At 40.3% G+C, this 19,243-nt stretch overlaps 1 pseudogene; it reads right to left on the bottom strand.

The window, feature by feature from the left end:
• Positions 1–1,826: 1,826 nt before the first annotated feature.
• On the bottom strand, positions 1,827–15,192 carry LOC120662707 (annotated as a pseudogene).
• Positions 15,193–19,243: the final 4,051 nt, after the last annotated feature.

The following is a 19,243-nucleotide window of genomic DNA, read 5'->3' as shown; positions in this document are numbered from 1 at the left end:
TCATACAAATCAACTAGTGAACCATCCGATACAAATCTTTCAGACAAATCCATCAGTGAACCATCTGGTATAAATCTGAAGAATTTAAGAGTTGCTGTGTGAAAAAAAGAGCACACCATGACTTTACCACCTGATATCCAGGCCAATGATGAAAGTCTGAGTTTAGACTGAAAATAAAGAAAGAATTAATTTATATATGGGAGCATTAGGATACAAACAAACTTGAGGAGAAAATATTCACCTGAAACTCATATTTCACCTGAAAATGTAGATGATGTTATAAATGGAAGTTGTGAGTTTTCTATTCATACCATCAATTGGATTTGTTAAACATGCAAGCCTTTACCATTCGGATGCCATCTTAGGCATGAATCAGGTCTATATGGTCTGTGTTGTATGATCTAAATGAGCATTTAAACACAAACAGACTAAAAACACAATGTTTTTATGTTTGCAGTATAGGAGGGGGGTTGTGGAAAGGAGAGGGGGAGGAATTTCTTACAATGGTGGTCCATCTCATGGTTGTTCTCGGGTAATAATAGATGTGCAAGGCAAAACTTGAAATACATGCTAATATTGCTTTGCGTCTTTGGCCCTGCACATGGCAGGCCTTGGATTCCATTCTAAATCATAGATTACCAGGGGAGGACCATCTTGTTCTGCCTAATATGGTAGGTTGATGTTGTGATATGGTAATATTTATTTCTCCTATATATTTATTTCTATGTTTTCTTTTCTTTTCTTTTGACTTTGTTTAACTCATATGTATATCCTATCTATATGTATATATATTGATATATTTATTTGTTTATTTTATTTTTGTCTTCCTTTACTCTCCGTTTTCGCTTTTCTAAATCTCATGTGGGTATATTTTTTATCTTTTGTATGTTAATATGTTCATACCTATTTTTTCCCTTTTCTTTTATTTTATTATCAATTAACCTTATGTTTCACTAATAAAGTTTTCTATTCTTCTTTTATTTGTTTCTAATAATACTTGAATTTTTTATCAGGTACTTAATTGATCTCTATTTATAATTTGTAGTATGTGTTGATATCATATTCTTTATTTTAATTCGATTCTAACAAATATTTACTCTGTTATATTATTTGGAGTTAAAAAATCATTGGTTAGAACACATTTTCAAACTAATTTGATCATTTTTTTAGATTAATATTTTCGGTGATTTTGACTAATTTGTTCGTAATATTCATAGGATTAAATGTTCATGATGTTTAATATTTTGTTCGTTGTATATTATTATTTGATCAGTGTGCTTAAATTTTTTATCCCCAAGATCCAAAATTAATTATGTAGTATTAAAAATATTTTTAGTATTATATAAACTATGGTTCAGTCATAATATAATTTCGGTTATATATTTCAAAATTTATTATATTTTTAGTTTGGAACCCCTTTACAGGTGGGTAATGTCATCAATTTGTCTTCACCTGCATGCATGTATCTTTCTTCTTGCGGGAGGACTACTGGCGATACTATTTTAGCCAATCAAGTTTGTGTGATCGATGAATTAAATAGGCTATGCATCTATTGGTTGGGCTGACAACCCATTAAGTTGTGCATAAAAAGATACTCTTCGGGTGACGGTTGTTGGTTCTATGACCTCTTGCGATATACTATAACCACACTCCGCTCCAGTACGATTGATGACTTGGAGATTTCCAGAGGCAGATTCAAGTTCCATACTGAAATGCCATCAGTTAGACAGAACATAGCAGGGATCTATGCACAGTCGGAAGTCAGACTTCTATTCTATAGCAGCGTGGTGCGTGCTCAGCTAGCGTGTTAGATTTCTTTGTTCCGGTAAATACAAATAAGTCACTTGTTTCAGTCAGGTCAGATAACATTTCCATCGTTTTTTTCTCAAGAAAAGAGAGAACAATTTTCAAATACAAAAATAATCAGCATCATCAACAGCTGTACCAGCATGTATAAACTAAGAAGGACAACATGCTGTTCTAGGAGGACTAAAATGATCTGGGACAACTGTGGATGATAATCCAGGCGGCTACTAAAATGATCTGGGAAAGATGTTAATGATAATCCAGGCGGCTACTAAAATGATCTGGGAAAGATGTTAATGATAATCCAGGCGGCTGTTGGGTTTATAATTTACAATTGAAGGCAATAGTATATTAGCTCTAGAGTGATCTAAATGGTATGTATTAGTTCTTTGCGGTGTTTCCCTAATATTCAGAGGCTGAGGTTCACTTGGAGATGCTCCATCTCTGCATCCGGCTACTAGCTTTCAGTGCCTGCAAAACTAAACCTCTTAGGCAAGCCAGGAAAGCAGAATCATCCGAAGGTTCAAAAATCTTGTCTAGCAAAATGATTTGATAGATCAATGTTGTAGAAGAGAACCAAACCTCTGCATTCCAGTCGCGGCGTAGGGTGATATATGCAAGGATTAGAGTTTGCACCGCCGTGCCACTGATCATTCCAACCCACATTCCCTGCAGAATTGACAACCTAAATAAATGTGGAAATAGCATGCTATTAGTCATCCATGCACTTTGAAGACTTACAAGGACCCCATAGTGGAAACCCCAAGCTAGAAGAACACCGAAAGGGACACCGATCAAGTAGTAACTCCCGATGTTCACATAGGCAACTAGTGCTTGCCACCCTGAGCCAACAGCAACTCCTGCAAATTTAGCAACCAAGAATCATATGTAACTGTTTTCTTTTGGAAATTGACAGGGTGAGAACCTATTGAAGAAATTTTGCTGCACATCATTTGTCAGGTTTGGACGAAAATACCAGAGAGCACAGGTTGGATTCCATTGAGGAGAATGGTGAGGGCCAGTAGGACAGAAAGGCTGTCCACTGCTTGGATCACAGCCTCGCTTGTGGTGAACATTATCGCGAGTTTATCATGGAGAATCAATGCAAGAAAACTAATGAAGAGGCTGATTATGAAGGATGTAGTTGTCGATACGATTGTCGCAAATCTTGCTCCTTTTCCATTGGACGCACCAAGCTCATTTGCTACTCTCACCCTAGTAAAGAATTTGAGGATGCTCAGTTACTTAATTTAATTCTTTCAGAATAGCTAGAGTCAAGCCATTCGGTTTTTTACCCTGTGCCTGCTAAGAATCCCATATGAATCATAAGCTCCCATCCAGCCAAGCTCATGCTGTTCAACGAGGATAACAAATAATTTTGTCACACTTTTTATTATTCCTTATAGTTTTATCAATGAGAGAGGTTTCTTTGAAAGAAAATAATTGTGACTTGTGAGAGATGACGGGCGTACCAGATAGACAATGCATCCACAGCTAATTCGGCGTTCTTCATGTACCCTGTGAGGAAAATCAATACCCGGTAGTACCAGTTCTCCAAGCTACATGCAGTAAAGCAAACAATGCCACACAGAAAAAGGTCACTTTTGGCATGCTCTATCTTATCTTACTATTAGTAATTGGAGGCTCCTTTAACACCTCCACGTGAAGCCACCTAGAATTCTAGGTGGGTGCTCTAAAAAAATAGAGAAATCCTAGAAATTCTCAAAAAAATTAGAAACATTCGGCCATCAATCCAACAACTCTAATCATAATAGTCATCATTAGATTTGTTATCTTTCCTAATAAATTACCACCTCTGACATTATGAAACAGCATAAAGTAAACCCCTAAACATGTATCTAAATTACTCACCTCTGTTATTAAAAAAAATCTAAAGTAACCCCTTAATCTTAGTGTAAATTACCCATATGCTATTATAAAAATAGTGCAAATAACTCCATAAATTTACATATAAATTATCAAATTATATCATTATTAAAAATTAAAGTAACCCCAAAATCTTAATCGAAACTATAAATTATAAAACAAAATATTAAAGTGCATCAATATAAAATTCTAAATTACTAGTTTTATCATTATTAATATGTTATTTATATTATTGTTTACTACACATGATATTTGTCACCATGTATGTATTCGTATATGATAGAAAAGATAAAATACTAATTCACAAACAAATAGATCAATTAAATATATACCAAATACATATGGAGGTGTGATCCAAAATGAAATTTATTATGACTAGATAATAATAAATATATATTCTAAAAAATGTGTTAGAATATTTAATAGATAAAAGAGGATGTGAGATAAATAATTATAATTATTAGCTCTAATTAGTCGAGACGAGAGAACCGAGAGCTGTATAGAAAAATGAGAACACACTCACCGATTCACGACCGAACTAGTTGTTCAAACTAACTAACGTATACATACCACAGCATAACACCCGATGCCGCGGACAACTTGACGAAGTCCTTCAGGTCCACGAATGCCAACGCAGAGAAAAGGAGCGGAGCCAGGATTGAAACATAGAGGGGGCTAATTTACTAATGCTGATAATTAGGAGGGGCCACATCTTGTTAATGAGCAACATTAGCAATGAAATTAGGGGAGTTTATGTGTAGTTACACCAACGTTAGGGGAGCCATGGCCCCTACCCGCCCCCTTGTCTCCGCCCCTGCAGAGAACCCCTTCCACGTCTCCGGGCACCCACCGCCGAGAGCGTAGGCGAGCAGCAGACCCGTGATGAGAGCCCAGGAGATGTTGATCGCCATCGCGGCACCCACGACCCCGAGCTGGAAGTACCGCACCAGCAGCCAGGTCGCCGCGACGTGTACCGGGAACCCTATGGCCGCGGCCGCTGCCGTGACCCAGTTCTTGAGCTGGGATTGCAGGAACTTGTTGAGCGGCAAGAGGATGGCCGTGGTGAAGTGCTGCGGGAGCATGTACATGCTGACCAGCCCCGCCTCGAGCGATAGCTCGGCGGTCTGACCCAGCGCGACGAGCAGCTGCGCGCTGAAGATGAATGTCGGAGCTAGGAGCACGGCGAAGGCAGGAGGATGAGCCATGAGCGCTGCAAGTAGACGCCGAGCATGTGGTACTGCTTCGCACCGTAGGCTTAGCCGCACAACGTCTCAAGTGCGCTTGCCATGCCAAGCTGAGAAATGGCAAACATAAGACACAGATGATTTTTTTACCACATAATATATGTATAATGGGTAAATCTATTATTTATTTTTAGAACAAATCACAATTTCCAAGTGGCTGGAATTTTGTTACTTTTAGCTATTTTCTTGAAAAAATTTGCAATGCCATGTTACTCTGGAATATTGCAGTTTGGAGGTATACTTATAGTTTAAGGTAATGGATATGTAAGTAATTTTTGATACATTTAAATATTTTAAAACACTTTTTATTTGCGGCATTTTTTTTGGAAAAATCCATCAGGTTTTAATGTACCATCCTAAGAGGAATGTTTCCCAAGAGTTACATAAAACGATTTAGGTAGAATGTTCCTAAAAAATAGAGGCATCAGATTTGCAGTGTTCAAATCTAAGAAAAAATGTTTCATTACAGAAATAAAATGGTCCAAAAAATGTTCCAATTTATTTCACTTGTTCAAACTGTCGGATTTTAATCCAATGGTTAGCAAAGTGACATATTTTACTCGTAAAATCTGTCAGCTGCTGATAGATAGATAGCCCCTTAATTTTTTTTCGAAGTATGATAATACAATTCTTTTTTGGAAACACATAATTTCTTCTAGTACTTCTTACCTTGGGCAACTAATGCGTAAAAGCAGCTAAGTTATCTATACTTAAATCAAAAGTTATTTTGATATTGTAAATAACTTTAAAAAAACTACTTTGCATATATATATATATATACATATATATATGTATGTATGTACAAGTTTTTCTTGAAAAATAGATTCATAATTTCATCAATTTATTAGATCTTATAAGCAAATCCTGTTGGAAAATAGTGACCAACATCACACATAAAAAACAGTCGAAAGTAAATACGCTAAATATTTTTGAGCAATGGAATCCTATTTTATTTACTGCATCCCACAATTTTACATGGTTCTTAGGCCTCATAGACTTCCTGACTGTTCCCAACACGCCAACGGGTCACTAAACCTACGGCAGACTGCTCCCATTCAATAGTGAAAAAAGATGGCTGATTTTAACTGATTCAATAATGTTCCATGAGAGAGAATAAGCTGAAATAAACCAAAATAAACCAAAAGCAGCCAAGCCGAATAGGTATGAAACTATCAAGTTCATGGCAGTCTGAAACAAAAACTAGAGCTGGATGGCTTTCTGTCCCCGAGAAGTCAACGCCATCGTGGGAGTGAGGTCCATGCCCATCCTGGAGGCAACTCTCGCAACTTAAAAGGGACCAAGGCGTACCAAGAAGCCAAAGCTGAGGCCACTGACGACGGTGTTGGCGATGGAGAAGGCTGCGAGCTCGCGGTCGCCGAGGTGGCCGACGAAGGCCTGGCTGATCACGCCCATGGTGTAGAGCGCCAGGCGCATGAACACGGCCGGGCCGACGACCTGCCACAGCTTCTTGGACTCCTCCCACACCTGCCTGGACAGCCCCCCCCCCCCCCCCCCCCCCCCCCCCCCCCCCGCAGCTCGGCCGGGACAATGAGCGGGACGTCGCTCTGGTGGCCCTCCATGTTCCGGAGCTAGCCAATGCTTGCTAGCTTAGCCACAGCGACATATTGGTGGGGGGAAGGGTACTTCGTGCGCGGCGAAAGCATGGATGACGGCTTCGAGCCCCATTTGTTTGCAGCGCTGCTGAAGCACGATGGGCAATAGGTTATTGGGATGCCAGAACGGCACCTGTAGTATCTAATTTGTAGGTCATTTCTTGGTATATGATCTAAAAACAAATTGAAATGATCGAGGTCCAAGAAGAGGGTTGAATTGTGATTTTTTCAAATTTCTACATAGTCCTTAACCTAGACTAGTATTGTCCAATCTACAAATTTGAAACCTAATCACTAGAGTACGCTAGCAAAAGGTCCTTAGGTAGGTAAACACACTATCATGATCATTTAGTCTGGATGGAGGCACACTAGCAAGATCAAAACCTAAGCAAGAGATCACACTACCATGCAAGTTTTCCTAGTCAACCTACAAGCAATCAAAAGCAAGAACAACAACAAAAGAATTTAATTGCTTGAAATAAAAGTAATAGACACGAGACAACCGGAATTTTTTCGTGGTATCGAGGAGTTGACGCTCCCACCTAATCCACGTTAGAGCACCCACACAAGGGTATATCTCCCTTGCTTCACCTAGGAACAAGTGATCACTAAGAATGCTTCTTCTCCATCTTCGGAACGGCGAGCTTCACACCGTGTACAAGTTTCTTGTCTTGGGGCTCCCACAAACTCCAAGAGCTCACCAAGAACCTCCCGATCACCGAGACCGGCTAGGTGCCGTCAAACACCAAGAGTAACAAGCTCCTAAGCCTTCACTTGATCTACACTCAGTTGGCCCTAGCTCAAACACACTTGCTACACTTGCAAAGGTTGAATTCTTCAAGGTTGAAGTACAATCAATGTACTAGACCTTCACTCTTTTGCTCAAAGCACTTTCTCTTCTTCTCAATGGTGGCCTCAGGTGTTCAATGTGTCAAAGGCAGTTCAAATGAGCCAGGGGTGCCCTTATATAGAGTGGAGAGGGTCACATAGCCGTTGGAAGTCCACTGTAGAAAAATCGTGACTATCGGAAGAACCGACGGGTAAGAAATTGAAGGCATCGGTCCAACCGGTCTCTCTGTGTCCAAATAATAGCCGTTGGGGGTTCTGACATAGTATCCAGGCTTGCGTCATTGCACCGGTGCATGATCCGTAGGGGCATCGGTTCAACCGGTGCTAAAGAGGTTCACTGATCAACTCAAACAAGCTTTCTGGAACATAGTACATCCAATGCACCGGTGGTTAATTCTGAAGCGTCGGTTCAACCGGTGCTAAAGACGAGTTGAGGTCCACCAAACATGCTCTCTGGAACAAAGTACATCTAATGTACCGGTGCTTTGCTTGGGACCATCGGTTCAACCGGTGATATAGAGTGACTTGACTTGATTTCAGCTTGCTTCCAAGAGAGATAGACCGACAGGGTGTCGGAACTTCCGCCAAGCATCGGATGCTCCGATGATAGGGGCATCGGTTAAACCGGTGCTGCTGTTTTTCTTCATTTTCAACTGAATTGACATGGATTCAAATGTAACTTCGATTGTTTCTTCTTCCAAGTGTTGTGTTGACTTCTATTGACCATATTGGGCTGTTTTTGAGCAAGTGTGCAAGATATCTAAGGCCAACTCAATTTTGGTCAAGCTACTAACTCACGAACCCCTCTTAATAGTACGGTCAAGAACTAGAAACTATAAAACTTAGCTAAATCAAGTGTCATTCATCTCCTTGTGACACTTGAGACTAAAAAGATCCTTAATCTTTCAAATTTAGTCCTTGCCACGCATGATTGTTTTGAATTGAGGAGTCTCCTTTCATATTTCATATGAGACTAATCCAATCATTAATTTTTTCTTCAAAACACACGTTAGTCGCATACGGTTGTCATTAATCACCGAAACTTACCATTAGCATCTATCGGCCTAGATGCCCTTCACAAATCAAGGACGCCCGACGTTACTAGTTCTTTTTATTTGATCTTCATTGTACGCTAAGTCGTCGTCTCGCTCAACGAGCGAGCGGGCAGGAGGGTCGTTGCAGACTTGCAGGTTTAGGTCCAACTGCCCAGTAGGAAGAAAAGTAGCTTTGTTGCCCAGCTGTGCCGGGCCGGTAAATTTTTCCAGCCTCTCCCCGCAGCCCATCCTGGCATCTATCCTGCATCCATCCATTAAAGCACCAAATAAGTTTATCTAAAGCCACCAAACAAAATGCACCCCACTGAGATAGATGGGAAGCACTTCACCCATCAAATTGTACCCAGATTTCCTACTCCATTGAAATCGATGGCTCAAAATTCAACTACCTAAACATCAACGCCATCAAACGGTCCACGTTATATGGATCCGCGGCTTCAATGCTCCATCCCGCGTCCACCCGCGGACCGGCGGACGCAACATCTCTCCAGCCAATGTTCGAACCCCAGCGAACGCAACTAAAAAATTTTTCCTCCCGCGCGCGTCTCCCGAACGAGGGATTATATGTAGTGGAAACTAGGTAATAGATGGGAACCTGGAAACTACCACCGTGGACCATTAGATTGAAAATGAACGGTACAACTACTCGATGATACATTTTGCAATTAGACGCCTGCACCAGCAACAGCTTCTGCTCTTACACCCCTCCGTCGACTCCCAAATGTGCCGCCAGCCCCAGCCTCAATCCCTTGCAAGCCAAGCCATCGCCGTGACAAACGGTGGAGCTCGATCTTGGCGGCGGCAGTTACCAGCTCCGGCCAGCTGCTCTGCTGGTATTCTTCGAACCTTCTCCCCATCTTCTCCATTTGGTTTGCAGGGTGTAGCACTAATGATCTCGGATTTCCCCTCGATTGCAGATGGGCAGGGATTTGGCGCGGTGCAGCGGAGGTCTCCTGTAGCAGGGTGAGAATGTTGGATTCCTGAAAAGGGACTTGCAGAATTACCATAGTGCTTTGAGGGTTTTAATAAAGTCATCAGATGCTCTGATGTTTGTTGATCAGTTGAGTAGAAAGAGCCTTGCAAACCCATGTTTTTATTTCGACTATGTTGTGGATGACCAAGGCAGGTTGGTCCATGTATTCTGGGCTGATGCGACCTGTAGGAAAAATTATGCTCACTTTGGTGAGCTTGTCTCTTTTGACTCTACATACAACACTAATGAGTATGGCATGATTTTTACACCCTTCACTGGTGTGAATCACCACAAGAATAGTGTATTGTTTGGCGCCGCAATGTTATCAAATGAAAAGACTGAGTCATATATTTGGTTGTTTCATACATTTCTGAAAGCAATGGGAGGTGTTGCGCCTAAGCTCATTATTACTGATGAGGCAGCAAGCATAAAGCTTGCAATACAAGATGTTTTTACTACAACTGTTCATAGGTTATGCATGTGGCATATTTTGATGAAAATTGTTGACAAGGTTGGACCGACATTGAAAGAAGATGAAGAATTCCACCAACGTTTGAGCTGGTGTGTTTGGTCCTCCGAGACACCAATAGAATTTGAGGAAAGATGGGGACATATTGTGACCAAGTATGAGCTGCATGGAAATGAATGGTTCACAACAAAGTTTGAACAACGAAAATCATGGGTGCCAGCTTTTTTCAATGACATATATTTGTCAGGTTTTCTGAGGACCACCTCAAGGTCAGAGAGTGAAAATTCTTTCTTCTCTCGTCTGATTGGGTGGAAACTTTCTTTGGTAGAGTTTTGGCTGAGGTTTGATGGAGCTATTGAAGAACAACGGTACAAGGAGCTTGAAATGGATAATGTTACCCTTCACACAACCTGTAATCTAAAGACAGAATGGGGGATAGAGAAGCATGGCAGTGAGGTTTTCACCCATGAAGTTTTCAAGGAGTTTCAGATAGAAGTGATTGCTGCTAGGGACCATTGCCTAATTGATACTGTGCAACAAGACGGTGATGTCAAAATAACTGGTATCATTGAAGATTCTCGGAGACCAAGAGTTGTACACTACAACAGGTCAACCATGGTTGCAACATGCTCCTGTATGCTGTTTGAAACACATGGCATACCATGTCGCCATATCATTCCTGTTCTAAGAGGTGCCAAGCTTAATGAACTCCCAAGTTATTATTTATTGGAAAGGTTTATGCAGGGATGCAAGAAAACACAAGTGTTTGATGCAGATGGCACCTTGTTGGAAGAAAACACTAGCAATAAGAATGATCCAGAGACATAGAAATTGCTTTCAGAGATTTGTAACCAAATGGAAAAACTAGTCCTGGAAGCTAAGCAATCATCTATAGCTATGCGTCTGTTAAGGGATGAATTAATTGCAGTTGGGAAGAAACTCAAGGAGATGGTTGCAGGAAAAGAAGGAAGCCAGGTGGAGGAGTATGAGTCATACCTTGGTTGCTCTATTCCAAATAGAATTGACATCCTCCCACCAAGTGATACACGTTCTAGGGGTAAGATCAAGAGAATCAAAGGGCGTCATGATAAGGGGGCGCAACAAAACAAGAATGAGAAGAAAAAGAAAAATCAAAGGATGCCACGTATGTGCAAGACATGCAAGCAAGTTGTGATACATGATTCCCGTAACTGCCCAAACAAAGCACCACAACAATGATACAAGGTACCTGATCATATAATTCTCAAACAATCGTCTTTGATGTCATGATAGAAATCAAGACTTTTACAAAGTATGCTAAAAATAGCATTTATAAAGTCAAACTGGAACATTTATATGTTTGTATTTTAGGAAGTTGTTATGGGCACATATTTTGACTTTTGAGGATACAATTTTCATGTTGACCACGCTTCTCACATGTTGCTACTGAAGTGCATATTTATTTTTGTTTTGCAGCTAGTTTTCTGGAAGAGTAGAAAGAACCCTTTTATGTGAAGACGACTTTGGCCTGACAAAGATCTTTGCTGGAGGAGTCATGTTGCTGTTGAAGTAGATGCTTGGAACCGTTGCTTGTAATAGCCCGATTGATTGAAGCAGGGTTATATTCTATTTTATATTCTATTTGTTTGATTCCTAGTAGAAGTAGATTTAACTATGTGGTAATCTGGACAGTGCTGTTGATTCAGATTGAACCTTGGTAGTTACAGCTGTAATTTGAATAGAGTGAATGAACATATTTGACAAGATTAAAATAATCCATATTTCAGAGTATCTTGTTTCCAGAATTACGTTTGCCGTGTTGAAACTGATGGATCAGTTTCTTTGTATTGGATGGTGAAATTGACTGCAAAGGATACTAGGTTCTTTTCACAAGTAAATTAGGGTATACAATTAAGATGATAAATTGTATTACATATCAAGGAAATGACACACTTTACATAGAGATGTATCCCTTAAATATTATTCATCATGGTAACATCATGCTCTCTCAGTAGGTTCTATAATAATGCACAACTAAATTGGTGCCTTTAAGACTGCAGCTGTACAGATTGGATCATTTCAACTCTTATAGATCATTCACATTGGTAACATGTTCAAAAGACAGGAGACTAGAGGATTAATATTACACATGGTGTTTATGCAACCTTTGGGCAGCACACAGTGCATACAAATAATCAAGCGTGCATGCCGTTCTGACTACTACTTTTAGCAAGTGCACAAGAATGGTCATGGTCCAACTTATCGAGTAGTAGTGCAGCACGCATTACTCTTCAATTATCCTTCCCTATTGAACTTGCCAAAATCTGCTAAGTACAGTAGCGAGTAAGCAGCCCAAAGGAACTTGGATACTCCACAGCAGCAACAGTAGCAATTTTTTCACCTAGTTCGATCAAAATATGTTGAAAACCTACAAGTATAACAATGTAATCAGTTATTTTGAACTGTTCAGGAGATAAAAAAGGCTGTCAATAGCTTAATTCTCCCTGCTCTCGTTATTTAAGTAAATAGCAAGTAGCAGCTTCTTGGTGGAATTTTGAGTAGCAAACATATGGCTGTAACTAAAATATGAACTTACAGGCCAACACCTCTACAACAAAAGATGGTTGTCTTCAACACAAACATATGCTTCACCTACTTAAGCCTTATTTTATCAGCCATATTTTGTTCTAAGGGCGATAAATTCTATCGGCCGTATCTTGCTTCTTCCTCAAACTGGTAACGAAACAATTTGCTTAAGCCTTCATACTTGCTCCGCTTGCTGTTCCATGGACTCCTTCTTGCGCATTTGTTGCAACCTTCTCTTTTGGGTGTGAGACAAGCCTGAGGGACACCACCTCGGCTGTAAATATTGATTATCTTGCTTCATATCTTTCTCACCATCTTGGTTGCACGTAGGTTTGCTTTTGACTAGATTATCGTTAACAACAATCGGTCTTTGAGAAGCACCATAACTTGGATATGTCGAAAAATATTGAATGAAGTATAGATGCATATGCATTCTACTATAATCCAAAAGTGTGTAATAGTAAGGATATGACCAAAACAATGGAGCAACCGGCTCACCAAATAAATATGGCGCAAAAGCATTATTATCTTGTTGCACATGAGAAGCCGATTGCTCACGATGCTCCGATGATGAATTTATATCTTTAGCTTGATCTGGTCGCTTCTTCTGTTTCTAAGTAGCTCCTTTCTCCTCATACTTGGCCAAGAGTTGCTTGAAACTCCGCCTTTTCTTTTTGGCGTTTCTGGAATTTTTTTCCAGAGCTCTCAGAATGACTGGTCAGACCGGTCTGTACAGACCCGGCACCTTTTTGTTGCTTGTGCCCCCCGAGCGCTGAACTTCCGGATGGACCGGTCAGACAGGTCATCAGACCGGTCAGGCCGGTCTGTACAGACCTGGCGCCCTTTTTCTGATCTTGCCCCCCGAGTGTTGAACTTTTTTACAAGGCTTCGAGAGATTTCTTCTTCTGTTCAGATCTTGGTTCACCAATGACCACATTCTTCCCCTTTGTTGATTCGGCTTGATTTGGCCGAATTAAAAACTTATGATTATGTAATTCAATAGTATGCACAGAGAAAGGATTGTTATCAATTTGCATATGTGGAACAATCAATCGTCCTTCATTAACGGCCAATTGAATTTGCCTTCTAAACACATTGCAATCATTGGTTGCATGAGAGAAAAAATTATGCCATTTGCAATAAGCATGCCGCTTTAATTCCTCAAGCGGAGGAATAGCATGAGACAATTTGATGTATCCTAATTTGGTTAACTCATCAAATATGCGATCACATTTGGATACATCAAAAGTAAACTTAATATTATCTTGCCGATTTTTCTGAATTGGCTTGAGAGAACCACAAGTGCAAGATTTATTATTAGAAGGCCAAGTAAATTCAGCAGCATAAACATTATTGCCTTCATCGTCCGAACAATTTAATTCACAACCAAGAACATAAACAAGACAATTAGGCTTTTCATTGGACTTTTGCAAATTTCTAGCCTCTTTAGCCCGCCTTTCATTAACCAGAGCCTGTTGCAAAATTTGACTAACATCTAGAAATTTTTGTCCATCTAGCTTTTCTTTATGAAAATCAAGTAAACCAGCAAAAGTTAGATCAGCCAAATCTCTATCAGAAATTATTAAACTATAGCATCGGTTTCTAATACTTCTAAATCTTCTAATATATTCAGCAACACCTTTATGTATCATTTGTTTAACCGATATAAGATGTGACAATTTCAATTTAGTTTCAACATTAAAGAAATAATTATGGAATTTCTGCTCTAAATCAGCCCATGTGCGAACTGAATTGTGTGGCAATGAAATAAACCAAGTAAATGCAGCACCCGATAGAAACTAATGAAATAATCTCAATTTGTAAATATCACTAGTACTAGCTTCACCACATTGTATAATAAATTGGCCGATATGCTCTAATGTAGTTCTACTATCATCACCAGTGAATTTAACAAATTCAGAAATTTTAAAACCATGTGGATATGCAACATGCTCATATTCTTCAGGGTATGGTTTTTTATATGATCGGCATCTTCCTTTTGGATCTATACCAAAAGTTTGTCTAAAGATTTTAATCACTTCATCTTTAATGTTGCTAGATCCAAAATCATCGGCCATAGGCCGATTTACAATAGGTGTGCCATGATGTTGAGCAAAGTTCAGCGGTGTAGAATGCTGCAACGAACTTGCTGCTCCATACGGCACATTTGCATGAGGTGCTGAATTATAATTAACTCGGTTATGCTGGTTAGCCGAATTAATCACTAAAGCATTATTAGTTGGACTTTTGCAATTAGCTGAATTATTTGTTGGCTTATCGGTATTAGATGTAGATGTATTAATATCACTACCGATATATTTCATACCAAGATGTGATTCTATTCAGCTAAAGTGGTTATCAAACATGCTATGAATATTTTGACCCACAAAATCCAACTTATTATTCACATGAGGAGAAACACACTATCTATAACATTAGCTATTTCAGAATTATGAACAGACTATTCGTTCTCATCGAATTTTACCTCAAACTGTGAAGCATCGAAGGCGTCATCCGTTGTGACCTTCCCTTGACGGTCGATGGAAAAGTGCGAGATGTACTGCTTCATGGGTTCTTCCACCAGCTTCTGGATCTCCTTCTCCTTTTCTTCTCTGATATTCTGTCGGATGCCAACAAGAACCTTCTGATAATCGGCCGAAAGTTGTTGAACAGTGGGCCTCTGGATGTTGGTGGCATCAACATCACTAGGTTTAGGAATTTTACCTGTCATTGTAGCCGATTGATTCTTCCCCAGCGGAGTCGCCAAAAAGTATGTTGACGCAAATCACGGCCAACACACGGACGCACTCGAACGTGCCTCGAGCAGAGCCGCGCGTTGCAGCGCCGCCGCACAGACCGGTCTCAAGGAGCGGTCAGACCGGTCGCCGCCGGCGAGGTTGGTGACGAAGCCTACGAACATTAGCCCGGGAAGACCCGTCAGGGCAGGCGCACGCAGGGTTGTTCTAGGGTCGGCAGGCCACCTAGAACACCATCAATCGACGTAGAGACGAAAGAGGAACAGCAAATAGTAGATTGGAAAAGTTAGGACAAGATAAAATAAAAAGATAAAAGTTGTAGTGTTTGATCGATTGATACAACTCAATCGGTCGTGACCCTTTATATTTATAGGGTGGGGTGGACTTATCTCGCAAAGAAATCTTTTCCAAATCTAAATCTACAAGAGTTCTAATTGTACTCGGATTTTATATAGACCGGTCAGACCGGTCGGCGCTTTGCCGGATTCCAACCGGGGTCGACCGGTCAGACTATTTACGAGCACCAGTCAGACCGGTCTAGCCTATTCTATATCAATTTTGATCGTCAACACCACCAACCAGCAAGAGATCGCGTTCTCGCGTCCGGCCAGGCTAGGCGGGGCAGCCACCGCGCCGCCGGAGCATACCATCCCCTCAGCTCAACTCAATCCGCCGAACGGGTCCGGGCTCGCCGGCCGGTTCCACCCTCCCATGGCTTTTGCGGCTTGGCTCCGAGTCTCGGCCGGGTCAGAATGGTCACCACTACACAGCAGTAGCATCAACGGTGAAGCATGGCTCTCCCGGCAGCTGGTGCAGCGCACAGGCCCCTATAGTCCACAATTACTTCTCAATTTGCATCCAACCTACCCACATTTACTGATGTTAAAAATGAACTAAAATAACCCTATAGATATATAACAAAATTACCCAAGTTTGCTATTTCTACAAAACCATAGGTAACCCCATATGCTTCTACATTATCCATTTCTATCATCTATTATCTTATTATTTGACCAATAAATAGAGCCTCCACGTTAGCTTTTAAGGTCTAAAAATTCTCAAAATAAGATAAATTTAAATTACCCACCACTGACATTATAACAAATTTGTCAAAAATACTCCTTATCTTATTAGCCAGGCTCACTGCAACCAATGTACGTAACGTCAGGCATATGAATACGTTAATCGCAGAATATAAAAATTTTGTGCAGGATTATTAATATCAAATATCAACTGCTACAGGAATCGGACAAATTACGTCATCATCACGTTTCAATATGTTTCCATAAATGAGACAGATTTACTTTCTTTGAAAAAAAATCTAAACAGAATCCATACGAGAAAAACTAGTTACCCACATTCGCTCTCAAGACCTAGAAATTCCCGCATTAATCGAATAAAATAAGAGAAATTTAAATTACCCACCATTGTCACTATAATAAAATTAGTCAAAAATACCCCTTATCTTATTATCTAGGCTCACCGCAACCAATGTACATAACATGTGGCACATGAATACGTTAATCGTAGAATATAAAAATTTTGTACACCGGTGGATTGTTAATATCAAATATCAACGGCTACAGGAATCGACAAATTACGTCATCATCACGTCTAAATATGTTTCCACAAATGAGAGAGATTTAGGTTTTTTGAAAGAAAAAAAACTAAACAGAATCCATACAAGGAAAACAGGTCGACATCATCATCATGTTCAGGGGACTGGAGGAGGGGTGGGGACTGGAGGAGGGGAGGTGGCAGTCAGAGGAGGAGCCGAGAGGATATGGGAGGGGATGGAGTTTAGCAATGGGGAGGCGAGGAGGAGATTCAGGGAGAGGATAAGATTGGAACTTGGGATAAAATAAATGGAGAGGGAGAGAATAATATGGGGTGATGTTCGCATCACTGTCGGTTATCATCGTCGGATTGTGTTACGAACCGGCGGTAATTTCTATCATACCTATCAGAGTGGATCCTATTACGACCTGATGGCGATGACTGCTATCACTGTCGGTTTGAAATGGAACTGGCTGTCGGTGTTTACTGCCAAGCCTGCTCAGGGATACCCTTAGCAGTAGGATTGTAGATAGGGATCGACTGCTCTGGAACTCGATGGTGCAAGGAACACAAAGATTTAGACAGCTTCGGACCGCGAGTTGTGTAATACCCTACGTCATGTATGGTTGTTTGTATTGCCCTTAGGTATTGATGTTTTGAGGGGGTCCTTGCCCACCCTTATATATCCGGGGGGACAGGATTAAATGGAAAGTCCTAGCCGAGTACAGTTGGAATCCTACTCCAACACAATCGGGTAGTTTCCTTGTACTGTAGCTAGTTCTACACCTATTCGGGTAGTTACAAGAGAGGTAAGGTACATCCATAAGTTATCCCTTACTCTAGAACATTCTGTGCCTATAAGCAGTCCCGCTGCCCCGAGTCTGACACTGGCGGTGATAGAATATCACCGCCGGGTCAAACTGAACCCGCGGTGATTGAGGCGTTTGGGATAAGGTGCTTTGTAGTAGTGAATAGGCTCTTCTAAAGATTCCCAATATAGATGACCTAACTACACTTGAGGAAATTCAATGATTACCATTGCAAAAAAATAGGGGGTATTAATTGGGACAGCTAAGGAACATGAATGAGACTGCTGATAGTTAAAAGAATTAGAAATCTCAGAAATGTTACAGGAAAGAATGCTTGCTGGACCAAACAAATGACATTCCTCACACCTGCTTGCCGCATCCAGATTCCCGACTATGCTTCCTCGCCGCACGTGCTGGGCCCGCTCGCCGCATGTTACAGCACCCGCTCAGCACACAAGCCTTCTCGCCCGCAAACCAGCCTGCCATTTGCACTGCCGGATTGAGAATCAGAAACAACACTACTGTATGCCAACGGGATATGGTACTAGAAGAAAAGGACAAATCGATGCCAACAAGATAAGGTAATAGAAGACAATGACAAATGGAACGGGAAAAATATAAGATTGATAAGGTTATTAAGGTCATTTCTCAATCTCATGTAAACTGTCCACACTATTTTATAACATTTAAGAGTTTACACATTCCCTCAATAAACAACTTTGTATACTAATTTTATCTACAAAATGTCAACACAAACTAAAATTCAAAAATTACACGTAAAACTAGTTTGTACTCAAAGCTTAAAAAGCACAAAGTTACAATATAAAATAAAGGATGTAACCTTATAACATATCAAATGCGCGGGTGGCTCACCTAGTTATTCATATATAAAAGACTAACAAAAAATAAAAATATATATTTATGCGTCAATGTGCTAACCAAAAAAATATGTCGTTTTCATATATTTATGCATCACTGCACTAACCAAAAAAGTAATTCACAAATAAAATTGTTGTGGTGCGGCACAGCTAGCATCGTTTTCTCTACTTCTTTCTCATATGTACACAGTTATACTTCCTCCTTTCCAAATTATTTTTTTTGACATAAACTTTCTAAATTATATGGTATTTTAGGTTTTGTAGGTACATGGTTTTTATATGCATTTCGTTATACACTATATCTAAATACATCGTAAAAATTATGTACATAGAAAAGTTTAACTAATCTATAATTTTAAACGGAGGGAATACATAAGAAGAGAACTCTACTGATTTCACGCTATCTTGTTTTGACGTCTCCACAGTTCCTAGAAATCTTGTAGCAACTGGTGCACTACTTAATATTTGCTCTTTCCTGAGAAGTTGCCTTAGTGCAACTGGCTAGTGTCCTCACGCATAACGATATATGCTAGAGTTAGAGTCTGCACGATTGTGCCAACGATCATTCCAACCCAAATTCCCTACACAAAACATGTCAAGCTTAGTTAGTGCATAATGCATATGAATACAATGTTGTTCAGCAATGCACTATATGAAGATTCATACTTGGACCCCATGGTGGAAACCCCATCCTAGCAGAAAACCAAAAGGAACACCAATCAAGTAGTAGTTCTCAATGTTTACATAAGCAACCAGCGCCTGCCACCCTGAACCAACAGCAA

This window comes from Panicum virgatum, chromosome 2N, assembly GCF_016808335.1.
Source record: "Panicum virgatum strain AP13 chromosome 2N, P.virgatum_v5, whole genome shotgun sequence".
NCBI lineage: Eukaryota > Viridiplantae > Streptophyta > Magnoliopsida > Poales > Poaceae > Panicum > Panicum virgatum.
This window is presented reverse-complemented; position numbering and strand designations above follow the sequence as displayed.